Here is a 23,204-nt window from a genome sequence, read left to right on the forward strand (position 1 = left end):
ACATACAAAAATCAATCAATGCAATGTATCCCACTAACGGAAGGAGAAAAACTACATGATCATCTTGACTCACAAGAAGCATTTGACATAATTCAACACAATTTCATGATAAAAACACTCTGCAAAGTAGTAATAAAAGGAAAATTCCTCAACAAAAAATTCTAGCCAGAGAAATTAGATAAGAAAATAAAGGGCATCAAAATAGAAAAGGAAGGAAAATTATCTCTCTTTGTAGATGACATGAGCTGATGTGTAGAAAACCCTAAATGTTCCATGATAAAACTGCTAGAACTAATAAACAAATTCAGTAAAGTTGTATGACATCAAATCAACATGCAAAACTCAGTGGTATTTCTATGCATTTATTTCATTGTTACTATATAGAAATACAACTGATTTAATGATGAAAACTCCAAAAAGAAAATTAAGAAAACAATTCCACATACAATATCATGAAAAAGAATAAAATATTTAGGACTAAACTTAACCAAATTGACCAAAGACTTACACTCTGGAAATTACAAAATATTGCTGAAACAAATAAATGGAATGATGTCCTGAGTTCACGGATTAGAAAACTTAACATTGTGGAAGTGCTCATACTACCCAAAGTGATATACACTCAATGCAACCCTTATCAAAATCATAATGGCATTTTTTTTCAGAAATAGAAAAAAAAATGCTAAATTTTATGTGGAATCTCAAAGGACCCTAAACAGTGAAAAAAAGTCTTGAAAAAGAAAAGGAAAGCTGGGGAAGGTGGGGTTCATCTTTCTGATTTCAAATCTTTCTGACTTCAAAATTTCATCAAAATAGTATGGTAGTGGCATGAAGACAGACACATTGACCAATGGAACAGAATAGAAAGCCCTAAATCAATCATTGTGTTTATAACCAAATGATCTTTGACATGGTGCCAAGAATACACAATGGGGATAGGATAGTGTCTTCAACAAATGGTGCTGGGAAAAGTAGATATTCACATTCAAAAGAATGAAGTTGGATGCTTACCTTATATTATATATGAAAATTAACTCAAAATAGGTTAAAGACATAAATGTAAGACCTGCAACTATGAAACTCCTAGGAGAAAATAAGGGGAAGCTTCATAACATTGGATTGAGCAATGATTTCTTGGATATGTCACTAGAAGCAGAGAAAACAACAGCAAAAACATGAATAGGACTATATCACGCTTAAAAGCTATGCATCAAAATATAATCAACAGAGTGAAAAGGCAACATCCAGAATGGGGGATAAAATTTGCAAATCCTATTTCCCCAAAGAAGATATACAAATGTCCAACAAAAATATGAAAAGATTTTCAGGATCACTGATTATCAGGGAAATGCAAATCAAAACCATAGTGAGATATCACCTCACATCCTTTAGGATGGTCACTACCAGAAAAATAGAAAATACTAAATATTAAAAAAAGAAAATACCAAAAATTGGCAAGGATGAAAAGAAAATGGAACATTTGTGTACTGTTGGAAATACTGTAAAATGGTGTAGCCATTGTAGAAAGTAATATGGAGTTTCTTCAAAAGAATTAAAAATAGAATTACCATATGATCCAGCAATCCCACTTCTGCGTATATACCTAAAACAATTGAAGCAGGATCCTGAACAGATATTTGCATAGTCATGTTAACTGCAGCATTATTCACAAAGCCCAAGAGGCAGAGACATCTTAAATATCCATTGATGGATGAATGGGTAAACAAAATGTGGTACATACATGTAAAGTGATGCTATTCTGCTTTTAAAAGGAAGGAAATACTGTCACATGCTACAATATAGACGAACTCTGAGGACATTACTCTAAAACAAGCCAGTCATGAAAAGACAAATACTGTATGACTTCACCTATATGAGTTATCTAAGCAGTCAACTTCCTATAATCAGAAAGTAGAAAGTAGTAGGTTGCCAGGAGCTGGGGGTAAAGGAAAAGGGAAGTGGTTGTTCAATAGGTATAAAGTTTCAGTTTGGTAAGATGAATAAGTTCTAGAAATCTGTTGTTCAACAGTGTGCAGTGTTTTTAACACTGTTGTGCTAGACACTTGAACATGGTTAAGATGGCAAATTTTTATGTTATGTGTTTGTTTATTTTTTACCACAATTAAAAATAAAACAAAACAGAACTATAGATAACATGGTTAAGCATAGGATGTTGTGAGGGCTACCAGAGGGGATAGAAACAAAGTCTAGGAAATGTGATATAGTGGAAACCAAAAGCAAAGAGTGTGTGTCAGAAACGATGTGATTCCTGACTCTTGAATGCTTCGGAATGGTCAAGGAAGAGAAAGCAAAAGAAAGTACCTGTGGGATTTAGCAGCATAGAGATCATTGATCCCTTAGCAAGAATGGTTTCACTGAAACAAGGATGGGTTCAAATGGCGACAAGGGTGAGGGTTTGACCATACAATTTATCATTCAATCCTGAATACTCTGAAGAATGAAGGGGTTGCTACAATTATTAATAATTATATATTTTTAAAATATTTATTTAGCATATCACACATTGATTTTATTGTACTCATGCATCACTAAAACTCATCATTTGGCTGTTTCTGACCTGGAAATAAGGACACGGATGCAGGTTCTCTGGGAACCAAAATTTTCAGTCTTCAGGAAGGGAAGTGGTTGTTAAGAGCCTTAGATCCTGCTCGTTTTTTGTCATTTCAGCCCCAAAGACCTTCAAAACACTTAAGGTGAATGAATGCCTTCCCCTTCCCAGGCTGCAATGCCCTTATTTGGAGGTGGGCTGGGGTAATTAGTAATTCGGGGCAAACTGGAGAGTGAGAGCAGGGTGATGAGAGGTGAGAGAAGTAGCTACTGGAGCAGCTGAGTAAATGTTGTATCTTTCATTTCCAGGAGCCACTGAAGGCACAAGCCCAAAGGCCCTCAAAGACCACAAGATAGTTTCTCTAGATGATCCAGGCCTGGAGCAGTCTTTTCTTCAGGTTACAGGCCTGTGGATTGGCCTCAGCAAGGACCAGGAAGAGTAAAGATGCAGCAACCCAAAGAATAAGAGGTATGGCCAGTAGGGTTGGGGTGGAATTCTTCAGTTGTTCCCCTCCGCTTCCCCCAGAGGAGTAATGGTTGGTGCCCTTGGCCTTGGGGCTTCCTTAGGAAAGCCCTGGACTCATTCTTCTCTCCCACATTGAACCTCCCATTAAAATGTGGTCTGTCCATGGTACATGTTTTCACCACTGTTAGGCACTTCCGTTCAAAGCTGCAAGTGTGAAGGTGTTGAAGTAAGGCTCAAAGACAGAAATTTTAAGATGTGAACAAATTAACTATTAGAATAGAAAAGAGCAAATGGTGAAATACAGAATATCCCTCAAAAAAGGATATGAAGTCTTCTCACAATAATTGACTTATTTGATGTAATTTCAATTAATTAAGTAATTCCAATCTCAATCACAATGGCATTTCTCTGAAGCATGGTAAAATATCTTTAAAGTACAGAAGAAATATAAAGAGATAAAATAGCACAGAAAATGTTAAACATAATGCAAACATATAATGCAAACTATAGGACACTAGCACTATTATATATATATAAACTTATTATATAACCATAACTTGATATTTTTACAGATTTCTGACACTATTTCTTTGTCCTTGGTCACATGCTCCTTCTCCCAACTTATGGGCTTTTTATTTTTTCTTTTTCATTTTTTTCAAGATTTTATTTTTAAGTCATCTCTACACACAACATGGGGCTTGAACCCACAACCCCGAGATCAAGAGCCACATGATCCACCGGGGCTTTTTATTTTTTAATGTCACAAAAGAACATGTTGCTAACCGCTAAATAACTGCCTTAGCTAACACTTGCTTCAAAAATTCAGAGAAATGAGAGATGTCACTTCAAGGTAAATCGGTCAGAAATGGTTCACTGAAAAAGTAGAAATAAAGCTGGGTCTTCTATGGTCCAAGGTTCAAAATGAGAAGAAAACAATGATCTCTCCCACACAAGAAATAAAGGTGAAAATACTTCATCATAAGACCTGAATTAACCCAAACTTAAATAAAAAACTGAATATCATAGACTAAGGTCCTGTGAGTAGTCTTTCATGCACTTAAAATATCTTCACAGAGGATATACTATGTGTAAAATATGATACAAGCTATGGAATTTTATAGGACAAAGAGAAAAATAGAAAAATGACCATGGAAACAGTCCATAGAAAAATTGAAAAGGCCTAGACTTAGTATGGTAAAGCCATCTCTCTTCATATGAAAAAGTAAAGAAAAAAATTGGTAAATCCAGTTGTCATCTCCAAGGTTCCAAATGATAAGAAACTTAAGTCACTGGGAAAAAAAGAACCACTTTGAGATTGCAGTATATTTACAAAATACAAATACGAACACCAATATGTCAGATGACTGTGCAAATGTGTGAATAATTCCTTTTCTCATTATCACAAAATCTGCTTCTCCACACTCTGTACTTCCTCCGCTGGACATACATTATATATCTTCTTAATTGGGAATACTCTTCCCATGTTTGGAAGAATTCCTATAGCGTGATGTGTCCTTTCCATCCCCCAATAGTAGAAGCCATACTTTTCCTTTCACCAAAGTCTTTTCCTGTAGGTCTGAGACACATGAATTAGGCTACAGCACTTGTCTACACCTGTGTTAGATTTTATTTGGAAGAAAGCAATTTGAGGGAGTACGTATCACCTGGAACTCATCTTTTGATGGGAGTAGTGATGGGTGAAGGTGAATGGTTTGGGGGCGACCCCAGTTGGAGGGCTTTGGGGGCAAGTGCCAGCACCTTCAAAGTGAGTTATCGTGCCAACCAGCAGCATAGGCAGTGCCTTTGACACAAGAATGACATGGTGGTAACTGAGTGCTTTCATGACAGCCAAGATTAAGAGCTTAGCCCTCTGGCCCCCCTTAAGATTTTGAAATCTATCAGATATCCCTTAATAAATTTTTTTAAAGATTTTATTTATTTATTTGACGGAGAGAAAGAGAGTGAGAAAGCACAAGCAGGGGGAGCTGCAGAAGGAGAGGGAGAAGCAGACTCCCTGCTGAGCATGGAACTCGATGCGGGGCTCAATCCCGGGATGCTGAGATCAGGACCTGAGCTGAAGGCAGCCAAGGTAACCAACTGAGCCACCCAGGTGCCCCACTTAATAAATTTTTTTTTTCACTTAAACTTGTTAGAGAAGATTCTGTGTCTTGTAACTACCATATCTAACAGATGTACCAAAAGAGAACTATAAATGGCCCCCGATTAATTCCTGTTGCAAAAACTAGGGCATAGTCAAGGCTTCTATAATAACAATCATTTTATCTATAAGACTAAAATCTTCAGCATCCTAATGTCACAACTCAGAGACAAGAATACTAGCCCCTTAATGAATACTGCAAACTCTGCATTAAAAACTCTGCATTTAAAAAATAGGGGGTGGGAATAGTTTGGAGTCATGTAACTGAGTTTGAATTCTACTTTTGATATATAAGAGAGGCACATTTTGGGGTCTTTGGGCAAGTTACTTATCTGCTGGGCCTGAATTTCCTTCTCCAAAAAATGGGTAACACCACCTTAGAGTTGTTGCAAACATTAGGGGATATTTATATGCCTGATACAGTGCCTAGCTCAAAATAAATTCTTAGTAAATGTACACATTATAAATTCATAGGTAAAGCTGCACCTCAGTCCAAGGGAAATTTCTGACAGAGCTCCTAAGCATTGACTGGGTTTCTTGGATAGTGGTGAGCTTCTTTCATTGGCAGTATTTAAATATAGCCAGGCATTCATCTGAAAAATATTTTATAGATGGGATTGGAACATCAGATTTAGTTTGGTTCAGAAGATATCGAGGACCGTCATAACACTTGGGTTTTACTTATAATTCCAAGATATAAACAAAACTTAAGATAGTTGGTCTATTCTAATCAGGTGTTTCTTATGAAAAGAAAGTACAGATTTTACCTATATGGATATAGAGCAGAAAAAATGATGTATTCATTTTTTTTTCTCTGGATTCCTTCGACAGCAAATATTACCACTACTAAGCTCCCTAAAATCTTGGCGGCTAGAGAAGTCAGAGCTTAAAGAGTTCTTAGATTCATGTCTTATGGGAGATAGTCTGACATGACCTCGTCTTCAAGGTTACAGGCTTCTCGCTAATGCTACAACTTGATGAAGCCCGATCTTCATGAAACAAAGCTATCTAGTTCTCTTAAACCCCATGTATGTCATTCGTAAGACTGACCTGTTGTAGAGAAGATAAATCTATCCTGGGAGATGGTTATATCCTTGACAAAAGAGAGTTCAGAATGTAAACATATTTTTTTTGATGTGTTAAGGGAATTGATAATGACAGAAGCAAAGTATCACAGAGATATGTGAGCTGATTATAGTACAATGGAAAGGAGCATAGAATTTATGGTTTAAAACCTGAGTTTATTTCTTTTCTATTAAAAGATAATTTTTAAAAAAAGGTAAAAATCATAATTCCTGTGCAGGTACAAGAATGAACATGTGTTAAGTGTTCTATTTTATTCACCAGGGAGAAAACTGGAAAGATGTTAAGACAATTCGAAGGAGACCCCAAAGAACAAATATGTGTATTGATAAGAATATTAAAATGCATGTGCAAATGAAAGGCAAACCTGGCATTTTTCACAGATAAGAGAGAAGTAAATTGAATTTCCACTGGACAGAATTTGCATGTCTATAGACAAGAATTACTTGCATTGTTATCTGTTATCTATAACCAGATCACCTGGAAATTATGCTCTAGGCATTGTATAGTTTTCCACTGAAGCACAAAATTTTCCCTCCACTTCCTGTGTCCTGATCAGCTATGAGATCCTTCACGTGTTCTTTAGCGTTTGATGAGCTTTAGTTTTTGTTTCCTTAATAAAACTCCACCTTGAAGGGTTATTATGAGAATCTAGTGAAATAATGTGTAGAACATACCCAGTGCTCTACCATGTCCCCCTCAAAAACTGTTCATGATTTCACAGTAAGCCCTTCAGCATTGTCAATTGTCTACAATACCTGACAAACTCTGATAAAGTAGAGGAGAATGAACAGTACTGTTTAGAATATATTAAGAACTACTGACACATGTCGCAACATGCTCATGACACGAGTCACCAGAGCATTATGCTGAGTTAAAGTAGTCAGACACAAAGTCAATCCTATCAACTGAGACTCTACCACAGGCAAATCTGCGGGGAGAGAAAGACGTGAGTGGTCCTCAGAGGCCAGGGTGTAGGGAGAAGGAACTTCATGAAAATGGGAGTGGAGTGTTTGGGGGCTTCTGAAAATTCTCTCTCTCATGTTTGTGGTGATATATATTTGTTAAAACTCACTGAACTGTGCATTTACAATTGGTGAGTTTTGTTGTATGCAAGTTAGACCTGAACAGAACTGAGTTTTTAAAAAGTACGTGTGATTTGGACCTGTCTCCTTGAGCCAGGTGAAAACACATCTCCTTAGAGTTGCTCTTCTCATTTTGTCAGCGTAAAGCTAAGTGTATGTCAAGATCTTGTTTTGTGGGGTGATCAGTTTACCACCAAATGCCCTATCAACTTTATTAAATTGTAGGTGATTGTGGACAGCTAACTCAAGGCCTTGATTCTTCCAAATGGTAGAGGTGAAAAAGTGAAATCCTATTATCATTTGGGACTCTGACCTTCCACTGTCAATAAGCATATTGACAAAGCTCAATAAGCATATGTAACATTCTCCTTCTTAAAGGTGGCTGCTTTGTCAATAAAGTAAATATATATCCACATGCGTGTGTTCCTGTTGAACAAGTGTTGGGCGTGCACGCATGCGTGTTTGGTTGTTATTTTGATATTTCCTTGTTTTATGTTGTTTTTCAGAATATTTATATTCTCATGGACGTTACCAAAATGAATAGTTTATGTAATGAGCATAAAAACAAGGGAGTAACCCTGGCTGATGTGACAGTGCTGCATTTAAAATGGAAGTCTCTTCCTGCAGCTCTTCCCCTGCCTTTTGAGAGCCAGGCATTCCCCTCGTTGGTTATTAGCAGCAACTGTCTGGCTTGAACCCAGGTGCAGAAAACAGATGACTCGGTCTGACAACATTTCCATTTCCTTGGTAAGGATCGCTTATGAAGTGCCTTTAATCATTTATGAGTACGTTTCATTTGCTGTTTGCTGCAAACAGTTTGACTCTGCTGGGTTTGACAGCTTTCCGACGTTCTGCAAACAGCCGCAATAATAGTCTTGACAATGTCATTTACAAATGAGGTGCAGGCGGTACGAACAAAGCGACCGATACACTCTAAGTAATATGATAATGGAATGGCAAGCTGTATGGAAAACAAGATCGAAATGAGATTGTATCACCCGGTAGGGGAGGTAAATTCCTAGACAGAGAAAAGGATTGCTAAAATGCATCAGTTTTTAATCACGTAAACACCATGCTCACCAAGTTTTCTGACATGGTGGCTCTGGAACGTGTGGGGGTACTTCACCTCCTCCTATTACTGCTGCAGCCCATTCCCACTGCCCACTGTAAATCTACCCCATTTTAGTGTTTCTCCAACCAGATTTTGAGATTCCTGAAAGCGAGCCTTTCTGTTATAGCTGTTTCTACTTCCGCTGTTTGGGGTAGTGTTTTATACGTATCATCTGATCAGTTCAATTCTGATTACGTGGTTACTACCCACTCTTTCTTTAAATCAATAAGCTTTTTAAAAAATTATATACATATAAACAAATTTCTTCAAAGGGATACATATAAACACATATATGGACTTGTGTGTGTCTGTGTGTGCGTTATGCATAGCTTTGGAACAAAAATACATTACGGGATGGTTTTGAAGTGTGGGATTTGATGTGCATAATCTCTTTTGCTTAACGCAGTGAATTTGAAAGAAACGCATAAATTATTTGGCATCATCTGGTCTGAAGGATTGATCATCACCATTGAGATAGGTCATATGGGTGAAAAACTTGGCAGCTTTAGCATTCCTTCATTATGATTTTTTTTTTTTTAAGAAATAGACTTTATTACTTTAGAGCAGTTTTAAGTTCCCAGCAAAATTGGGAGGAAGGTATAGAGGTTACTCATACACTTCCTGCTTCCATATAAACACAACTTACCCCACTATCAACATTCTATGCCACAGAGATATATTTGCTATGATCAATGAAGCTACACTGACATCACAATGACCCAAAGTCCATTGCTTACCTCAGGGCTTACTCTTCATGGCACATTCTGTGGGTTTTGAGAAATGTAAAATGGCATGTATCCACAATTGTAGTATCATACAGAATAATTTCACTGCCCTAAAAATCCTTCATGCTCTGTCTATTCATCCCTCCCTCACCACCAACACTGGCCACCACTGATCCTCTGTCTCCATGATTTTGTCATTTTCAGAATCATTAGTTGGAATCATACAGTAAGTAGCCTTATCAGATTGGCTTCTTTCACTTAGTAGTACGTATTTAAGTTTCCTCTATGTCATTTCATGGCTCAATAACTTATTTCTTTGAGCACAGAGTAATAGTCCATCATCTGGATGTACCACAGTTTATCCATTTGCCTCCTAAGGACATCTTGGTTACTTCCAAGTTTTGACAATCGTCAATATGGCCTCAATAAGTACCCACATGTAGGTTTTTGTGTGGACATAAATTTTCAATTCCTTTGGGTAAATACCAAGGAGTGGAATTGCTGGATCATACGGCAAACACCAGGCATTTTTCGTATGACAGCCATGTTATATTTTTCTTATGTTTTTGTTTTCCTATTTCATATGATGGACTTAAATGCTGAAGTATGTAAATCCAGTGTTTGATAAAATTGAATTAAAAAAATCAGCTATGGGGACCTAGGTGGTTCAATCAGTTAAGTGTCTGCCTTTGGCTCAAGTCATGATCCCAGGGTCCTAGGATTTAGTCCCGCATTGGGCACCCTGTTCAGCAGAGAGTCTGCATCTCCCTCTGCCCCTCCCCTTACTCATGCTCTCTCTCTCAAAAATAAATAAATAAAAATCCTTAAAAAAATAAAAATAAAAAAATCAGTTATACTTATTCTGAAAATACATTTCTAGTATCTGTTTTAAATTGTATTAATAAAGGGGTGCCTGGGTGGCTCAGTCGTTAAGCATCTGCCTTCAGCTCAGGGTGTGATCCCGGAGTCCTGGGATTGAGCCCCACATCAGGCTCCTCTGCTGGGAGCCTGCTTCTTCCTCTCCCACTCTGCCTCCCTGTGTTCCCTCTCTCACTGGCTGTCTCTCTCTCCATCAAATAAATAAATAAAATCTTTAAAAAAATTGTATTAATATCTTTTGACTTTCTTACCCCAAATAAATACATCTAAAAAATACTCTCTTTAAAGTGATTTATTATAAGAGCTTATAGAATAACTAAAGATTTAAAAAAACATCAAAAAGATATATATAACTATATATGTAACAATAAATATATATAACAACTTCATAAATGATGTAATATGTCTATATATAATACATTAAAACACATTGAAGATTACAACATTGTACTGCTATTTTAGTAACTGTATAAAACATTCTAGAGTTCAATATTTTGTACCAAAGACTCATGATTTCATCTTAATATTCTATCATTACATATTTCCATTTTGTAAAATATTTCCTTATTAATAATACTATTTGCTGAGTGTTTACTTTATGTCAGGTGGTGATCCAAGAATTCTAATACACTATCTTATTGACTGTTCACAACTCTGAAGTGAATACATTATCTCCATTTTACAGAAGAAAAGACTGAGGCACTTTGGACATTAAATAACTTGCCCAATGTTATACATTTATCAGGCAGTGGACCTGGAAATTGAACTCAGACCATTTGGATCCACTACCCTCAACCTTATGTCTATACTAAATATATTCTCATTGCCTTATAAGTACATGTTAGATGCTGCCTTAGTGATGTTTAAATGAGATGGAGTCACGGTAAAAAATAAATATTGGCCTTAATTACAAAACTTTTGAAAATATCTAAAACACCACAGTCAGTGAAAAACAAAATGGTCCTAAATGCTATATTTTTTGTGTCCATATAACAACCTATATGAATGAGAATTAAAACTAGATTATGTGCAAAAAGAAAAACTGCTTTCTTAAATTGTGACAAAATGGGCCTTTTTATTTTCTCAAATTGATATTTAAGCTGTTTTATCATCTGTTCAATAAAAAGTAACACTGGATCTCTCAGAACAAATTAGCAGACATTTTTGACAAAAAATACACATTGATGCCTTTGAATTCTAAAGAGGTTTTTCTGACTCCAACTTAAGTATGAGAAGGTATTCTCATATGTCTTAGGAGTGCATTGTTTTCATTTTTATAAATTTTCTACTTTCAATTTTTTAGATTCTTAAAATCAGATCGATTTGTAGACTAGGGTCAAGGGCAAAGGGGGATCCATCTTGTTCCCCATGCCATTCCCGGTACTATAGAACCCAACATAGAGTAGAATTTTCATGAACAAATACAGAGTCACTTTATTAATTACAAAGAAATGAAATCTTTTCTCCAAAGAATACGCTCCTGACATTGAAATGAAATACCCAAGGTCATATAGAATGATTTTTAGTAAGAGAGCTGACTCTAGATCCCAGATTGTGTGATCCCAGCTCTGGCTGAGTAGGGAGAACAGGCACTCTGGAGTCAACCACACCTCGGCAACACTCCTCATCCCTTTCAGCCTCCCAACTCTCAAATGAGACAAATGCCCTAACTCACTGCGCAGCGGTAAATGAAAGGACGCAGAGATAGGTCCTAGTAGAGTACCTGGAAAAAGTCATCTTTCTTCTTCCATTACTGCATGACCCACATCTCCACACAACCTCATTAGAGGTAGAGATTTTTCTGAGTTAGGTAGGAAAATGAAATAAAAGGTTTTTAACTGAAGGCATATTTGAAATGAAAGAAGACACAGGGAATGAGTGCCGTGCCCAACTTGTAATGCAAAAGACAGAAGCTTTCTAAACACAGCTCCTGACTTCCAGCAAAAAAAAAAAAAAAAAAAAAAAAAAAAAAAGAATGTTCTTCCCTTTTCAACAGGGTGTTCTTCTCTAGCCACAGTTTTGGGCAGATTTCTCCCCCTTACAAATGTGCTAACTGCCTTGGGCTAATTTCTCCACTTAAGCAGGACATTCATCAACAGAACTTGCAGAAAATAATAATGCCATCGTTCATGAAAATGTTGGGCTATTCACTAACTAACTCTGAAGTGCTTTAAAAATATTAAGCACAGCATAAATGTTAAGAAATATTAATTACAAGGACAATGGTTGTAATTGAAGTCAGCTTTTAAATCTAGAAGGAAAAGATCATGATTATAAACTATTACCATCAGTAAGTTCATTTAAATCCTCCATTGTCTGTGGTGAGGTCTGTAATAAGAGCAGAGGATAATAAAAGTAAAAACTGAAGGACTCAGAAAAGTTGAGGGAATTAATCTTCCCGGCTACATGGCACAGATGAAAAGCTGTGGATTGAGGTGGGGAGCCATGCCGATGTGGTCTTAAGTTAGGGCCCTGTTCACCCCGTCATTCCTTTGCCTTTATTTAAGAAATAAGAGCTATGTCTCAGGCACTGTGTTACCTTCTGGGTGCATGATGACCAATAAGGTAGATCCACTCAGTACCTTCCCAGAGCTCATGTGATTAGATGGAGCTGTTGGCTCTAACTTTGCCTTGTTGGTCTTCAATTTCTCCCATGCTAATGAAGACAATTTCTTTTCTCTACCCATTTCACAGAGATGATATTGGATAAATAGAGGTAACAAATATAAGAAATGCTTGAAAAATAATAAAAACTAAAATTAAAAGAGGGATCACCAACATATGGTGATTTTGCCATGGAACAAAAGCGCGAGCGTGGCTATTTGAGACTGGAATTCTTCCCTTGCCAGGGACCTAGTCCAAGAAGCAATAAATGTGAGTTTTGATATTCTCTCTCTTCTATTCTTTGTTTTGCATTTTGTTTAGAAAAGGCTATAATTTTTTTTTCTTCATTCTCCAAAAATAAAACTCAATGCAGGTCCGGATCTTAAAGTAAATTAGGGAGTGGATCAGAAATTCAAATGAACACAAAAAACAATCAAACCAGCAACCAACTGGGTTCAAGGAAAGGACTCATTAATATCTGATCGAATCATGTATGTATATACAAAAGCAAAAGCTTTTGGCTTGGGTTCCAAAAAACCATGAGCCTTTAAAGAGGCAAAGGTGAAGAAAGAAACTTCAGAAAAGCTAAATTGTATTTGGCAATAACAGAACTACGAGGAATTATTAAGGAAATCTTTGGAATACATCAACCAATTAGTTTATTATTAAGAACAATAATCACACTGTCCCTCAACTTTGGCCATGGAGTCTTCTTAAGAAAAGTCAGCATTCTTGAGGATACAACATGAAACAATCTGAGAACCTTAAAAGGAGGAAATGTCTTATGATTTGTACTTCACTAAGGGACTGTATAAAAATTCTCTGACATCAAATATGGTATTGCATGTAATATATCCTTCTTATGTCACAAGCAAAATTTTGAGGCCCAAAGTAAACTGCATATTTGACATATTTCCCATTCCATCCTTAAGACTACCTGTGTTAACATTAAGTCCTGCCAGAAATGCTTAAATTCAAAATAGCTATTTATACATGCAATATATACATACAAATAGCTAACGTGGCAACAGTGATAATCCCACATTAGCTTCCAATTAGATTTACATTTCAATTTTAGGAGGAAATAGCAGGCAGTTGGGAACTGCAATCCTCACAAATAGAAATGGAAAGGATACCACATAAAACCATAATTACATGACTTAAGAAATATCTTTTCCCTGCATTCAAGGAAATTATGGGATGTTGCAGGTGATTATCAGTTTATGATCTGAACCTGCAATCTGTCCCTTTGTGTTTTCTAATTCTCTAGGCAACATGGAATTTAGGTAGAGGCAAGGGTAGCAGAGGAAGAACTGCTAAGTTGTCAAAACAGCAAAGTGGTAGGTATGCAGAGACTACCAAATTAAAAAGTATTAAACATTCATTTGATTATTGCCTCTAACTTTCCCTCGTTAGCAATAAATGCAGTAAAATGCACCTGAAAGTATTTAAAACAACTAAAGTAATGTACATTACACTTGGTTTCTTTTAAAAACAAATCAGCAGGCGTGTGCGCGCACACACACACACACACAGTTTATCCACTAAAAGGATAGTAGAGAATGTGTATCGTACTGTATGCACATCTTGGTATTATGAAACAGGCCAAGATTATCAGAAAATAGACACATATTTATTCTAGAAATTTGAATTCTATGGTTTCACTGCTATATGTTGGAGGCAACACAGTAAAAAACATAACAATAAATTTTACCATTCATTTTTTGGGGGAGAGAGGGTAGTGAAGAGATGGCTCTTTCACTCAATGAAATGGTGAACATGAATGTGTGACTTGTTAATAGTTGAGAACTGGGCCTTTTGGAATGAAGCACATAAAAAGGTTTCAATTATCCAACAACTACTAAACGTGTATTATCTGTAAGCGCCTATGCAAGTGTTTTAAATATATCATCTTATTCTTTCTCTCTGAATGTGCTAGTTGATTTTACCATTTCAGGTTGAAATGGAATTTAGAAATTTAACTCATTATAACTGAAATAAAAGAGCATTTCTTAGATTTAGGAGAATAGTGGATGGACTGTAGGGGAACAATAGAACAATAGAGCATAGTGTTTTATAGCATAGACCAATACAGCAATATAGCATGGTGATCGAGGTCAGGTGGACCTGAGTTTAAAGCTGGCACTGATTTTTGTCACCTTGGAAGAGTTACTTATTCTCTTGGTGCCTCAGTATCCTCTTTTATGAAAAGCTATGAGTAATAGACATGTAGTGACAGTTCAATGAAGCAAGATACATAAAATACTTAGCAAAGAATTGGAAACATAAGGGCTAGAATGTATTAATTATTATTACTGTAACAAAAGTTCTTGCTATTACTGAAATATAACATACTGACATACTCAGTGTATTAAACAAAGATCCTTAAAATCTGCAAACATTCTTACCTGCCATAGCTAGGGGTCCATATCATCCATCTACTGGAGTAAAGACATACACAGGGATCAGTGCTCTGGCTGCAGCTGATCAAATAATAGGCAGACTTCATCTTCCTAAACACGGCAATTTCTTTTGGATTATTTTTAATGTCCTAGTTCATAGGAGACACACTGACGTATAAGATGAGTCCTCCCTACACGTCATCGGTGGATTGTGTTCCTCCTGTTTCTAAGTGGTCAATTCTGTTACCAACTGAAAAGAAAAAGCAGAAATAATTTGGAACTATCACTGCCTGACCTTGATACAGAAAAGTCCCCAAAAGAGAATTGGATAAAGAAAAGGAAAGTTGAGCAAAAACAGATATCCATCTCAATCCCTCACAAAAATTTTCAGGAATTGCAGAAAACATGATATGAAAGCAGAGTGTCATGAAATCTGTGGGAAACAAGAATGCAACCCATCTGCAGATTAAAAAAAAAATTAGGAATATCAGAAATCACCGAAGATGTGGGATAGGCAGAAAACGCCTGCTAGAAAAGGTGTGATCTGGTCAACAGGTGCCTCAAGCTCAGAGATAGAAGATACCATGGCAGAGGGGGCTCTGGGGCAGTTATTCTGGCATTCAGTGTTGAAGGACATTATTTGTCATACACTGGGATGGTTCCTACGTGATATCTTGGCCTCTATGCTAGCAGTGAACATTAGAGGTATTTACCCTCAGGCTGGAAGAGTGAGTGTAGGTTTTGGGGACAGAGTAGCAGGTCAGTCTTTCAGGAAATGAGGGGAAAAAAATCAGCATGATGAAAAATGCCCAAACCTACTGGTAATGGTATAGCCTATTGGCTGCACGTAAATTCCCTTCTATGGAGTCCATAGAAGTAGCCTTTGAAAATGCATGCACAGACAGGCTAAAAGTCTCTAATAGAAAGATGAACATACAAACAAAAATCACCAAATATTAACAAAAGAGCAATTAAGAAAAACAATATGGGTGCCTGGGTGGCTCAGTTGGTTAAGCCGCCAACTCTTGGTTTTGGCTCAGGTAGTGATCTTAGGGTCCTGGGATGAAGCCCCACATTGGGCTCAGCAGGGAGTCTGCTTGAGGATTCTCTCTCTCCCTCTTCCCGTCCCCCTGCTCACACACACTTTCTCTGTAAAATAAATAAATGAATCTTAAAAAAAAAAAAACAATAAAATTTGAGCCAAGTTACCTCCCTGCCAAAAAATACAAATGGGTAAATAATTGTTATTAAGAAATAGAAGACTTCACAATGCGTAATCAATATTTCTAGAGTTATAAGGTGTTATATCCCAGAAATAAGAACAGATTATTTAGAAAAAAAATTACAACTCTTACAAATGAAAATTATTACCATTCAAGTAAAAGAAAAAAATGGACAGAACTGAAAAACAGTAAGCAAAGACGTTAACTCAAGAGCTTACCACAGGAGTGGTACTCCAAAAATATAAAAATAAAATATGAAAAATATGCAAGGTGATTAAAAAGTAGAACACAAGGAAATCTATCATTTATTCAACATATGCAGCATAAGAATGGTATATTTTTAGGATAGGCTAGAATATGAGAACAAATATAGTTCAGCATTTTGGATTGTTTTCTTAATTTCTCTTTCTGAAAGTTATTAGTGCATAGAAATGCAACAAAAGTCTGTGTATTATTTTTATATCCTGCAACCTTACAGAATTCATCTATTAGTTACAACAGTTTTTTGGTGGAGTCATTAAGGTTTTTCTATACATAATATCATGTTAATTGCAAATAGTGTCATGTTTTACTTCTTCCTTTCTGATTTGGATGACTTTTACTTCTTTTTTCTTACCTCAGTGCTCTGGCTAGGTCTTCCAGTATTATGTTGAATAAAAGTGGTAAGAGTAGGATTCTTGTTTTATTCCTGATCTTAGAAAAAAATTAATTGAGTTTTTCACATTTGAGCATGATGTTACCTGTGGACTTGTTATACGTGGCCTTTATTATCTTGAAGTACATTCTCTCTGCATCCACTTTATTGAGAGGGCATTGTTTTAATCATGAAAGGATGTTAGAGTTTGTTACTGTGACGTATATTTATGGATTTGCATATGTTTAACTATCTTTGCATCCCAGGAATAAATCCCATTTGATCATGTTGTATGACCTTTTAATGTGTTGTTGAATTTGGTTTGCTAATATTATGCTCAGGATTTTTGTATCAGGGATGTTTCTGTTCATCAGGGATATTGGCTTGTAAATTTCTTTTCTCATAGTGTTCTTATCTAGTTTCAGTATCAGAGTAACACTGGCCTTGTAAAATGAGTTTGAAAAGAATTGGTATTAATTCTTTAAAAGTTTAGTAGAATTTGGGAACCTGGGTGGCTCATCAGTTGAGCATCCAACTCTTGATTTTGGCTCAGGTGGTGATCTTAGAGTTATGAGATCAAGCCCTGGGTCATGAGATTGAGCCCTGCATCAGGCTGTGTGCTGAGCCTGGAGCCTGCTTAAGATTCTCTTTCTCCCTCTTCCCCTCCCCAGCTCATGCACACACTTGCATGCATTCTCTCTCTCTCTCTCTCTCTCTTTAAAAAAAAAAAAAAATTAGTAGAATTCACCAGTGAAACCATCTGCCATCTGGTCCTCAATTTTTACTGGTTGGAGGGTTTTGAATACTGATACGATCCCCTTACTCATAATCAGCCTATTCAGATTTTCTCTTTCTTCATGATTTAATCTTGATAGTTTCTATATTTCTAGGAATTTATCCATTTCATCCAAGTTATCCAATTTGTTGGTGAGTAATTGTTCATAGTTTCTTATGATCCTTAGTACTCTGTGCTATCTGTGTTATCAGTTCTAGTGTCTCCTTTTTCTTTTTCTTTTCTTAAAGATTTTATTTATTTATTTGACATGGAGAGAGGGCGAGAGCATATGCAAGTGGAGTAGCAGGCAGAGGGAGAGGGAGAAGTAGGCTCGCTGCTGAGCAGAGAGCAGGACTTGGGGCTCAATCCCACGACCCTGGGATCATGACCCAAGACTTGTGTTACTTATTTACAGAATCATTAAAAAATAATGTCAAACTCCTAGAGACAGAGAGTGGAAAAGTGATTGCTATGGGCTAGGTTGTAAGGAAAATAGAGAGAGGTTGGTAAAAGGGTACAAACTTCCAATTATAAGATAAGTAAGTTCTGAGGATCCAAAGTACAGTATAGTGAGTATAGCTGATAATTGTACATTGTATATGAAATTTAGTAAGACAACAGATCTTAAATGTTCTCATACACACAGAAAGCTAACCATGTGGGGGCTGACTGTATTAATTAACTTGGTGAGAATCCTTTACAAATATACACATATATCAAATCATCACATTGTATACTTTTAAATATATTTCAATTTTTATCACTTTATTTCAATAAACCTAGAAAAGAATAAAAGTGGCAAAATTGACAAGAACTCTTAAAATTCTGATTATCTTATAATCCATGTGGTAGTATTTGTGTTAGGGTAACATAAATTCCTCCATTTTTTTTTTTTAGATTATTTATTTATTTATTTATTTGAGAGAGAGAGAGCACTAGCGGGGTTGGGGGGCAGAGGGAGAGGGACAAGCAGACTCCCTGCTGAGCAGCTTTTCCTGAAGTCTACTATGCATCAAGGCCAACTGTGACTTTTTTGTTGAATAATAAGGAATGCATAGCTCCACCAACATAGGAGAAAAGAGGAACAGACCATGCACAATGGTAGAACAATTTAAAAATTCAGTAACCAAATGAAAATAATATAATTAAGATATTAGCAACCATTAGAAAACAAACATCCTGGAAACATGAAAAATCATGGAGAGAAAGAATTACAGACCACATATAATGGAATGGAAGTTTGAGCCTACTTCTTCTAGATATTAAGGGCGAGCTGATCAGAACAACCCAGAATTTACGTCAGTTAGGCATCTAGCATCATTCTCATCACGCATGTTGCTAGGCTGAGTTACAAATGGGAGTCACTTTTCTAATGAGGAAGCCTCCTTGACTGCTATGTATCTGCATCTCAACTGATGACTCTTTCCATTTGGCAAATTATGAAGATCTCACACACCTCCTTCAAAAATGTCAGTTTCCTGTTATACAGCAATAATCAGAAACTGGGTTCAGGCTCTGCTTTCACATACTCCAGGTGGTGAAAGTAAAACAAAACATGTGACTAGATTAGAATTCTTAATTTAGTTACCTCCTTAAAATCAAGACATCAGCTGTTAAGTTGGAAAATTATCAAGTCCCATTTCTCTTTATTTTCACCATCATACTCAATACATTTTCTCCAAGCAGAAAATTAGGAGAAGAAAGGAGATTTTTCTGCTGAAGAAGATGATTAGGGAGAACGTTAAAATAAATGCCTGAGGAAGCATTCCATAGACAATCGAACAGTTGACCAAGAGGGAGAGCTTGGATTCTTGATCTTTACTTACATGCCCTTTGGCATTGGACTCCGTGTTTCAACCCCCTCTTCTAAAAAATTAAAATAATAAGACATGTCCAGTCTTCCTAGTGACAGTAAAGTGCTCATAAAATTTATGTGACAAAGTGCCATTTTTAAAGTAAAGCATATTACAACTGCAAGTAACATAAAACATCAGTTTTAAATTCTAGTTTTTCAATCCAGTAGAAGATTTTAAGCCTTCGTGTGTCTTCCTGCCACTGAAAAATGGAGTGTGGGTAAAGATTTTGAAATGACTTCACAGCTTATCATTACCTTTCCAGGTGCAAATTAGCATTCTCATTGAAAGGAACATGTCTGCTATATCTTAGAAAGAAGCATCCTGACATTTCTTGGAATCCAGAATTTGATATTTTTTCTTTTTAAAAAAAAAGTTACACTGACACTTTTGCAGAATCAGAGTCGTGAAGGCATTGCTCTCCTTTATCATATTATATTGATCTTGTAACCTTTGGACATTTCTTCCACTGTCCACTGATGTTGATCTAAGATCACCAATAGCTTCCTCTTTTCCCCTTAGATTTTATTTATTTATTTGAGGGAGAGAGAGCGAGAGCACACACAAGCAGAGGCAGAAGGAGCAGGAGAAGCAGACTCCCCACTGATGGGGAGCCAATCACTGGACTCCATCCCACCACACTGGGATTATGAGCTGAGCCAAAGTCAGACGTTTAATCGATGAGCCACCCAGGCGCCCCTAAGATCACCAATAGTTTTTAATGATCTATTCAAACTAACTTCTTTTTTTTTTTAATATTTTTTATTTATTTATTCGACAGAGATAGAGACAGCCAGCGAGAGAGGGAACACAAGCAGGGGGAGTGGGAGAGGAAGAAGCAGGCTCATAGCGGAAGAGCCTGATGTGGGGCTCGATCCCAGATCGCTGGGATCACGCCCTGAGCTGAAGGCAGACGCTTAACCGCTGTGCCACCCAGGCGCCCCTATTCAAACTAACTTCTGAATTTCCATTTTAATCCATCTCCCTCTGATATTTTGCAAAACAGGCTGCTTTCTCTTTCCTGATTTCCATATTCTGATAGCTTTTTTTTTCTTTTTCAGATTCCCCTCTCATATTCTGACTGTTGCTTATGTGTCTCCTTTACTATTTTTAATTTCCTCAAAAATGCCACCTTTCTAGGACCCATCCTCTTTCTTCTGTATGATCACTAAGCTCTCCTGTTTCTTTGGTTCAGTACAGAACAATCCTATGCCTGGTTTAATGATCTGCTGTCACTGTCTCCAAACTTGTAGTAAGTCTTAAACAAGGGCTCTGCATTTTCATTTTCAACTGGACCTCACAAATTATGTAGCCAATTCTACCTACTGGCCATTTCTTATGTGTCCCTGAATACTTATCATTTTGGTAACATTTTCTCTTCAATTTTTTTAACATTCATGTAATATTATTAACATATATCCAGCTCAAATCGAAGTCATTAATGACTTCTTCCCTCACCAAGCAAACCAGTGATCAAAATTTTGAATACATTCTACTGTCTCAGAATTTCCTAAATCCCATCTTTTCATTTGTTTACAGGATTAATTCAGGCCCCTTTTTTCCTCCAAAATTGTGACACCATTATTTTGGCCAAAGTACTGAACCTAAAAGCCATATAGGATCATGTCACTTCCAATCTCAAAAATAAACAATGGCTCCTTATTGACACTGTCCAAATACATTAATATGGGCCACTTAGATCCTTTAGGATCACTTGTCTGCATACCCCTCCTTATTCTATTTCTGTTGTCATTGGCAGTGCAGCAGCTTTCCGGTATCCTTAATTATCTACTCCCCCCGAAGCATGCTCCTACATATCTTTGTGATTTTTCCAGCGATGCTCTGTCTGCCTGAAAAGTCTTTAGTCAGCTTCTTCCCCGATGAGATCCTATGAATTCATCAGGAGTTAATTTAAATGCCATCTTTGCTATGAAGCATTTTTCTTCTCCCAGGCATATATATTTACCCCTTCTCAGGACTCACCTAGTGAGTATTTTTGCATATATTTCAGTTATAGAATTTATCACTTGAGTCGTTAAAGGAATATGTATTATTTTTTATTGTATTGTTTTCTTTACCACACAGCTCAGCATAATGTGGGCAATAAATATTTCTCAAATATTATTGTATTCATATTAGTTATAAAATTAGTCCATAATATTTTCTGTTATAAATTAATTTACATACTTTTTCTAGATTTAAATACATAATTAGATAATTTAAATGGAATTTTATTTTTAATAAAATTATTTATGTTAATTATAATTCAATGAATACAATGTTCTTTTATATTGGTTTTTATTACAATGCAATATATTATATAATATGTAATACATAATACGTTAGAAACATGAAAATATTTTTGTATATGAAAAACGTAAGGAAAGCTATATCAAGTAACCAAAAATTAAATAATGTGTCTTTTCATGTTATAAATTTTTAAATGTATTACATTTTTCCCTTCCATTTATATATGAAATTTCATGACTATTACTCACATAAAGTCTCTGAAGAAGATGGGGGTCGAATCAATACCGTCTGAGTACAAGTAGTAGAAAAGGAAATAGGTAGTTTAATGGGTTTCTTTGCTATTATATTATTTTTCCCTTGTAAAAAAACTTTATTTTTTTAAAGTAATTTTAGGATCATAGCAAAAAAAAGTACAACAGAAATAGGGAGGTCTCATATAACCCTTGCCCTCACTCACATACAGCCCCTGAACTACCAACATTCTTCCCCGAATGTATATTTATTACAGTTGATGATCCTACATTGACACATAATTATCATCCATATTTTATACCTTGGTGTTGTACATCGCATGGGTGTTGACAGATATATAATGATATATATTTATGATTACAGTAGTATACAGAAGAGTTTCACTGCACTCAAAGTCATCTGTGCTCTCCATGCCTTATTGTTGATAATATGGCAAATTCTGGGAAGAGCCAAGTTTGATCGTACAAGTAGATACACCATACACAACACCTACTACATGCTCAGAACTTCATGAATTTATTTGTACACATTTATTATAGTTCTCAAAACTACTTTGCAACATGTATATACTACTTAGAGTTCTTTGTGTTAAAACAGAAATAGTTTCTGGCTGAATTGATTGGAACATTGCTGGTTTACGGACTCCTAGACAGACTTAAATAGTCAAGACTTGGAAAGGGAGGAAGCAGGACAGTTCCAGGAATCTTAGCGACAGGAGCTCATTTGGCTTTGTCACTACAGTGCTCAGCATCACTGACTTAAGATCTGTGCCCTTAAGACAGTATGTCAAGTTCCTGGGGTTAAGGAGAAGGAGGAGGAGGTAAAGAAGAGGAAGAAGAAGAAGACAGTGTATTTATCTCATACAAGTCCTGGACTAATCAGTTCTACAAAGAGTGAACAGAGGGAATTGTCACCTATGGGACCATGGCAAGCTAGTGTATTCAGGAAGTTTTCACAGGAAAAGGGAGAGTCAGACAAGCTCTTCAACTAGCCAGATGCATTTCATCACGGCTGCCCAAGCACATGTATCTTTACCCCCTTCACTGACCACACACACATTCTTCTTTCCATATACATGGTGATATCATCCAATTAAAAAAAGATTAACATCACCACCACACAAACTTTTGCTGCTC

Source organism: Ursus americanus, chromosome 1 (genome assembly GCF_024610735.1).
Source record: "Ursus americanus isolate L20-20 chromosome 1, mUrsAme1.1.p, whole genome shotgun sequence".
Classification (NCBI taxonomy): Eukaryota; Metazoa; Chordata; class Mammalia; order Carnivora; family Ursidae; genus Ursus; species Ursus americanus.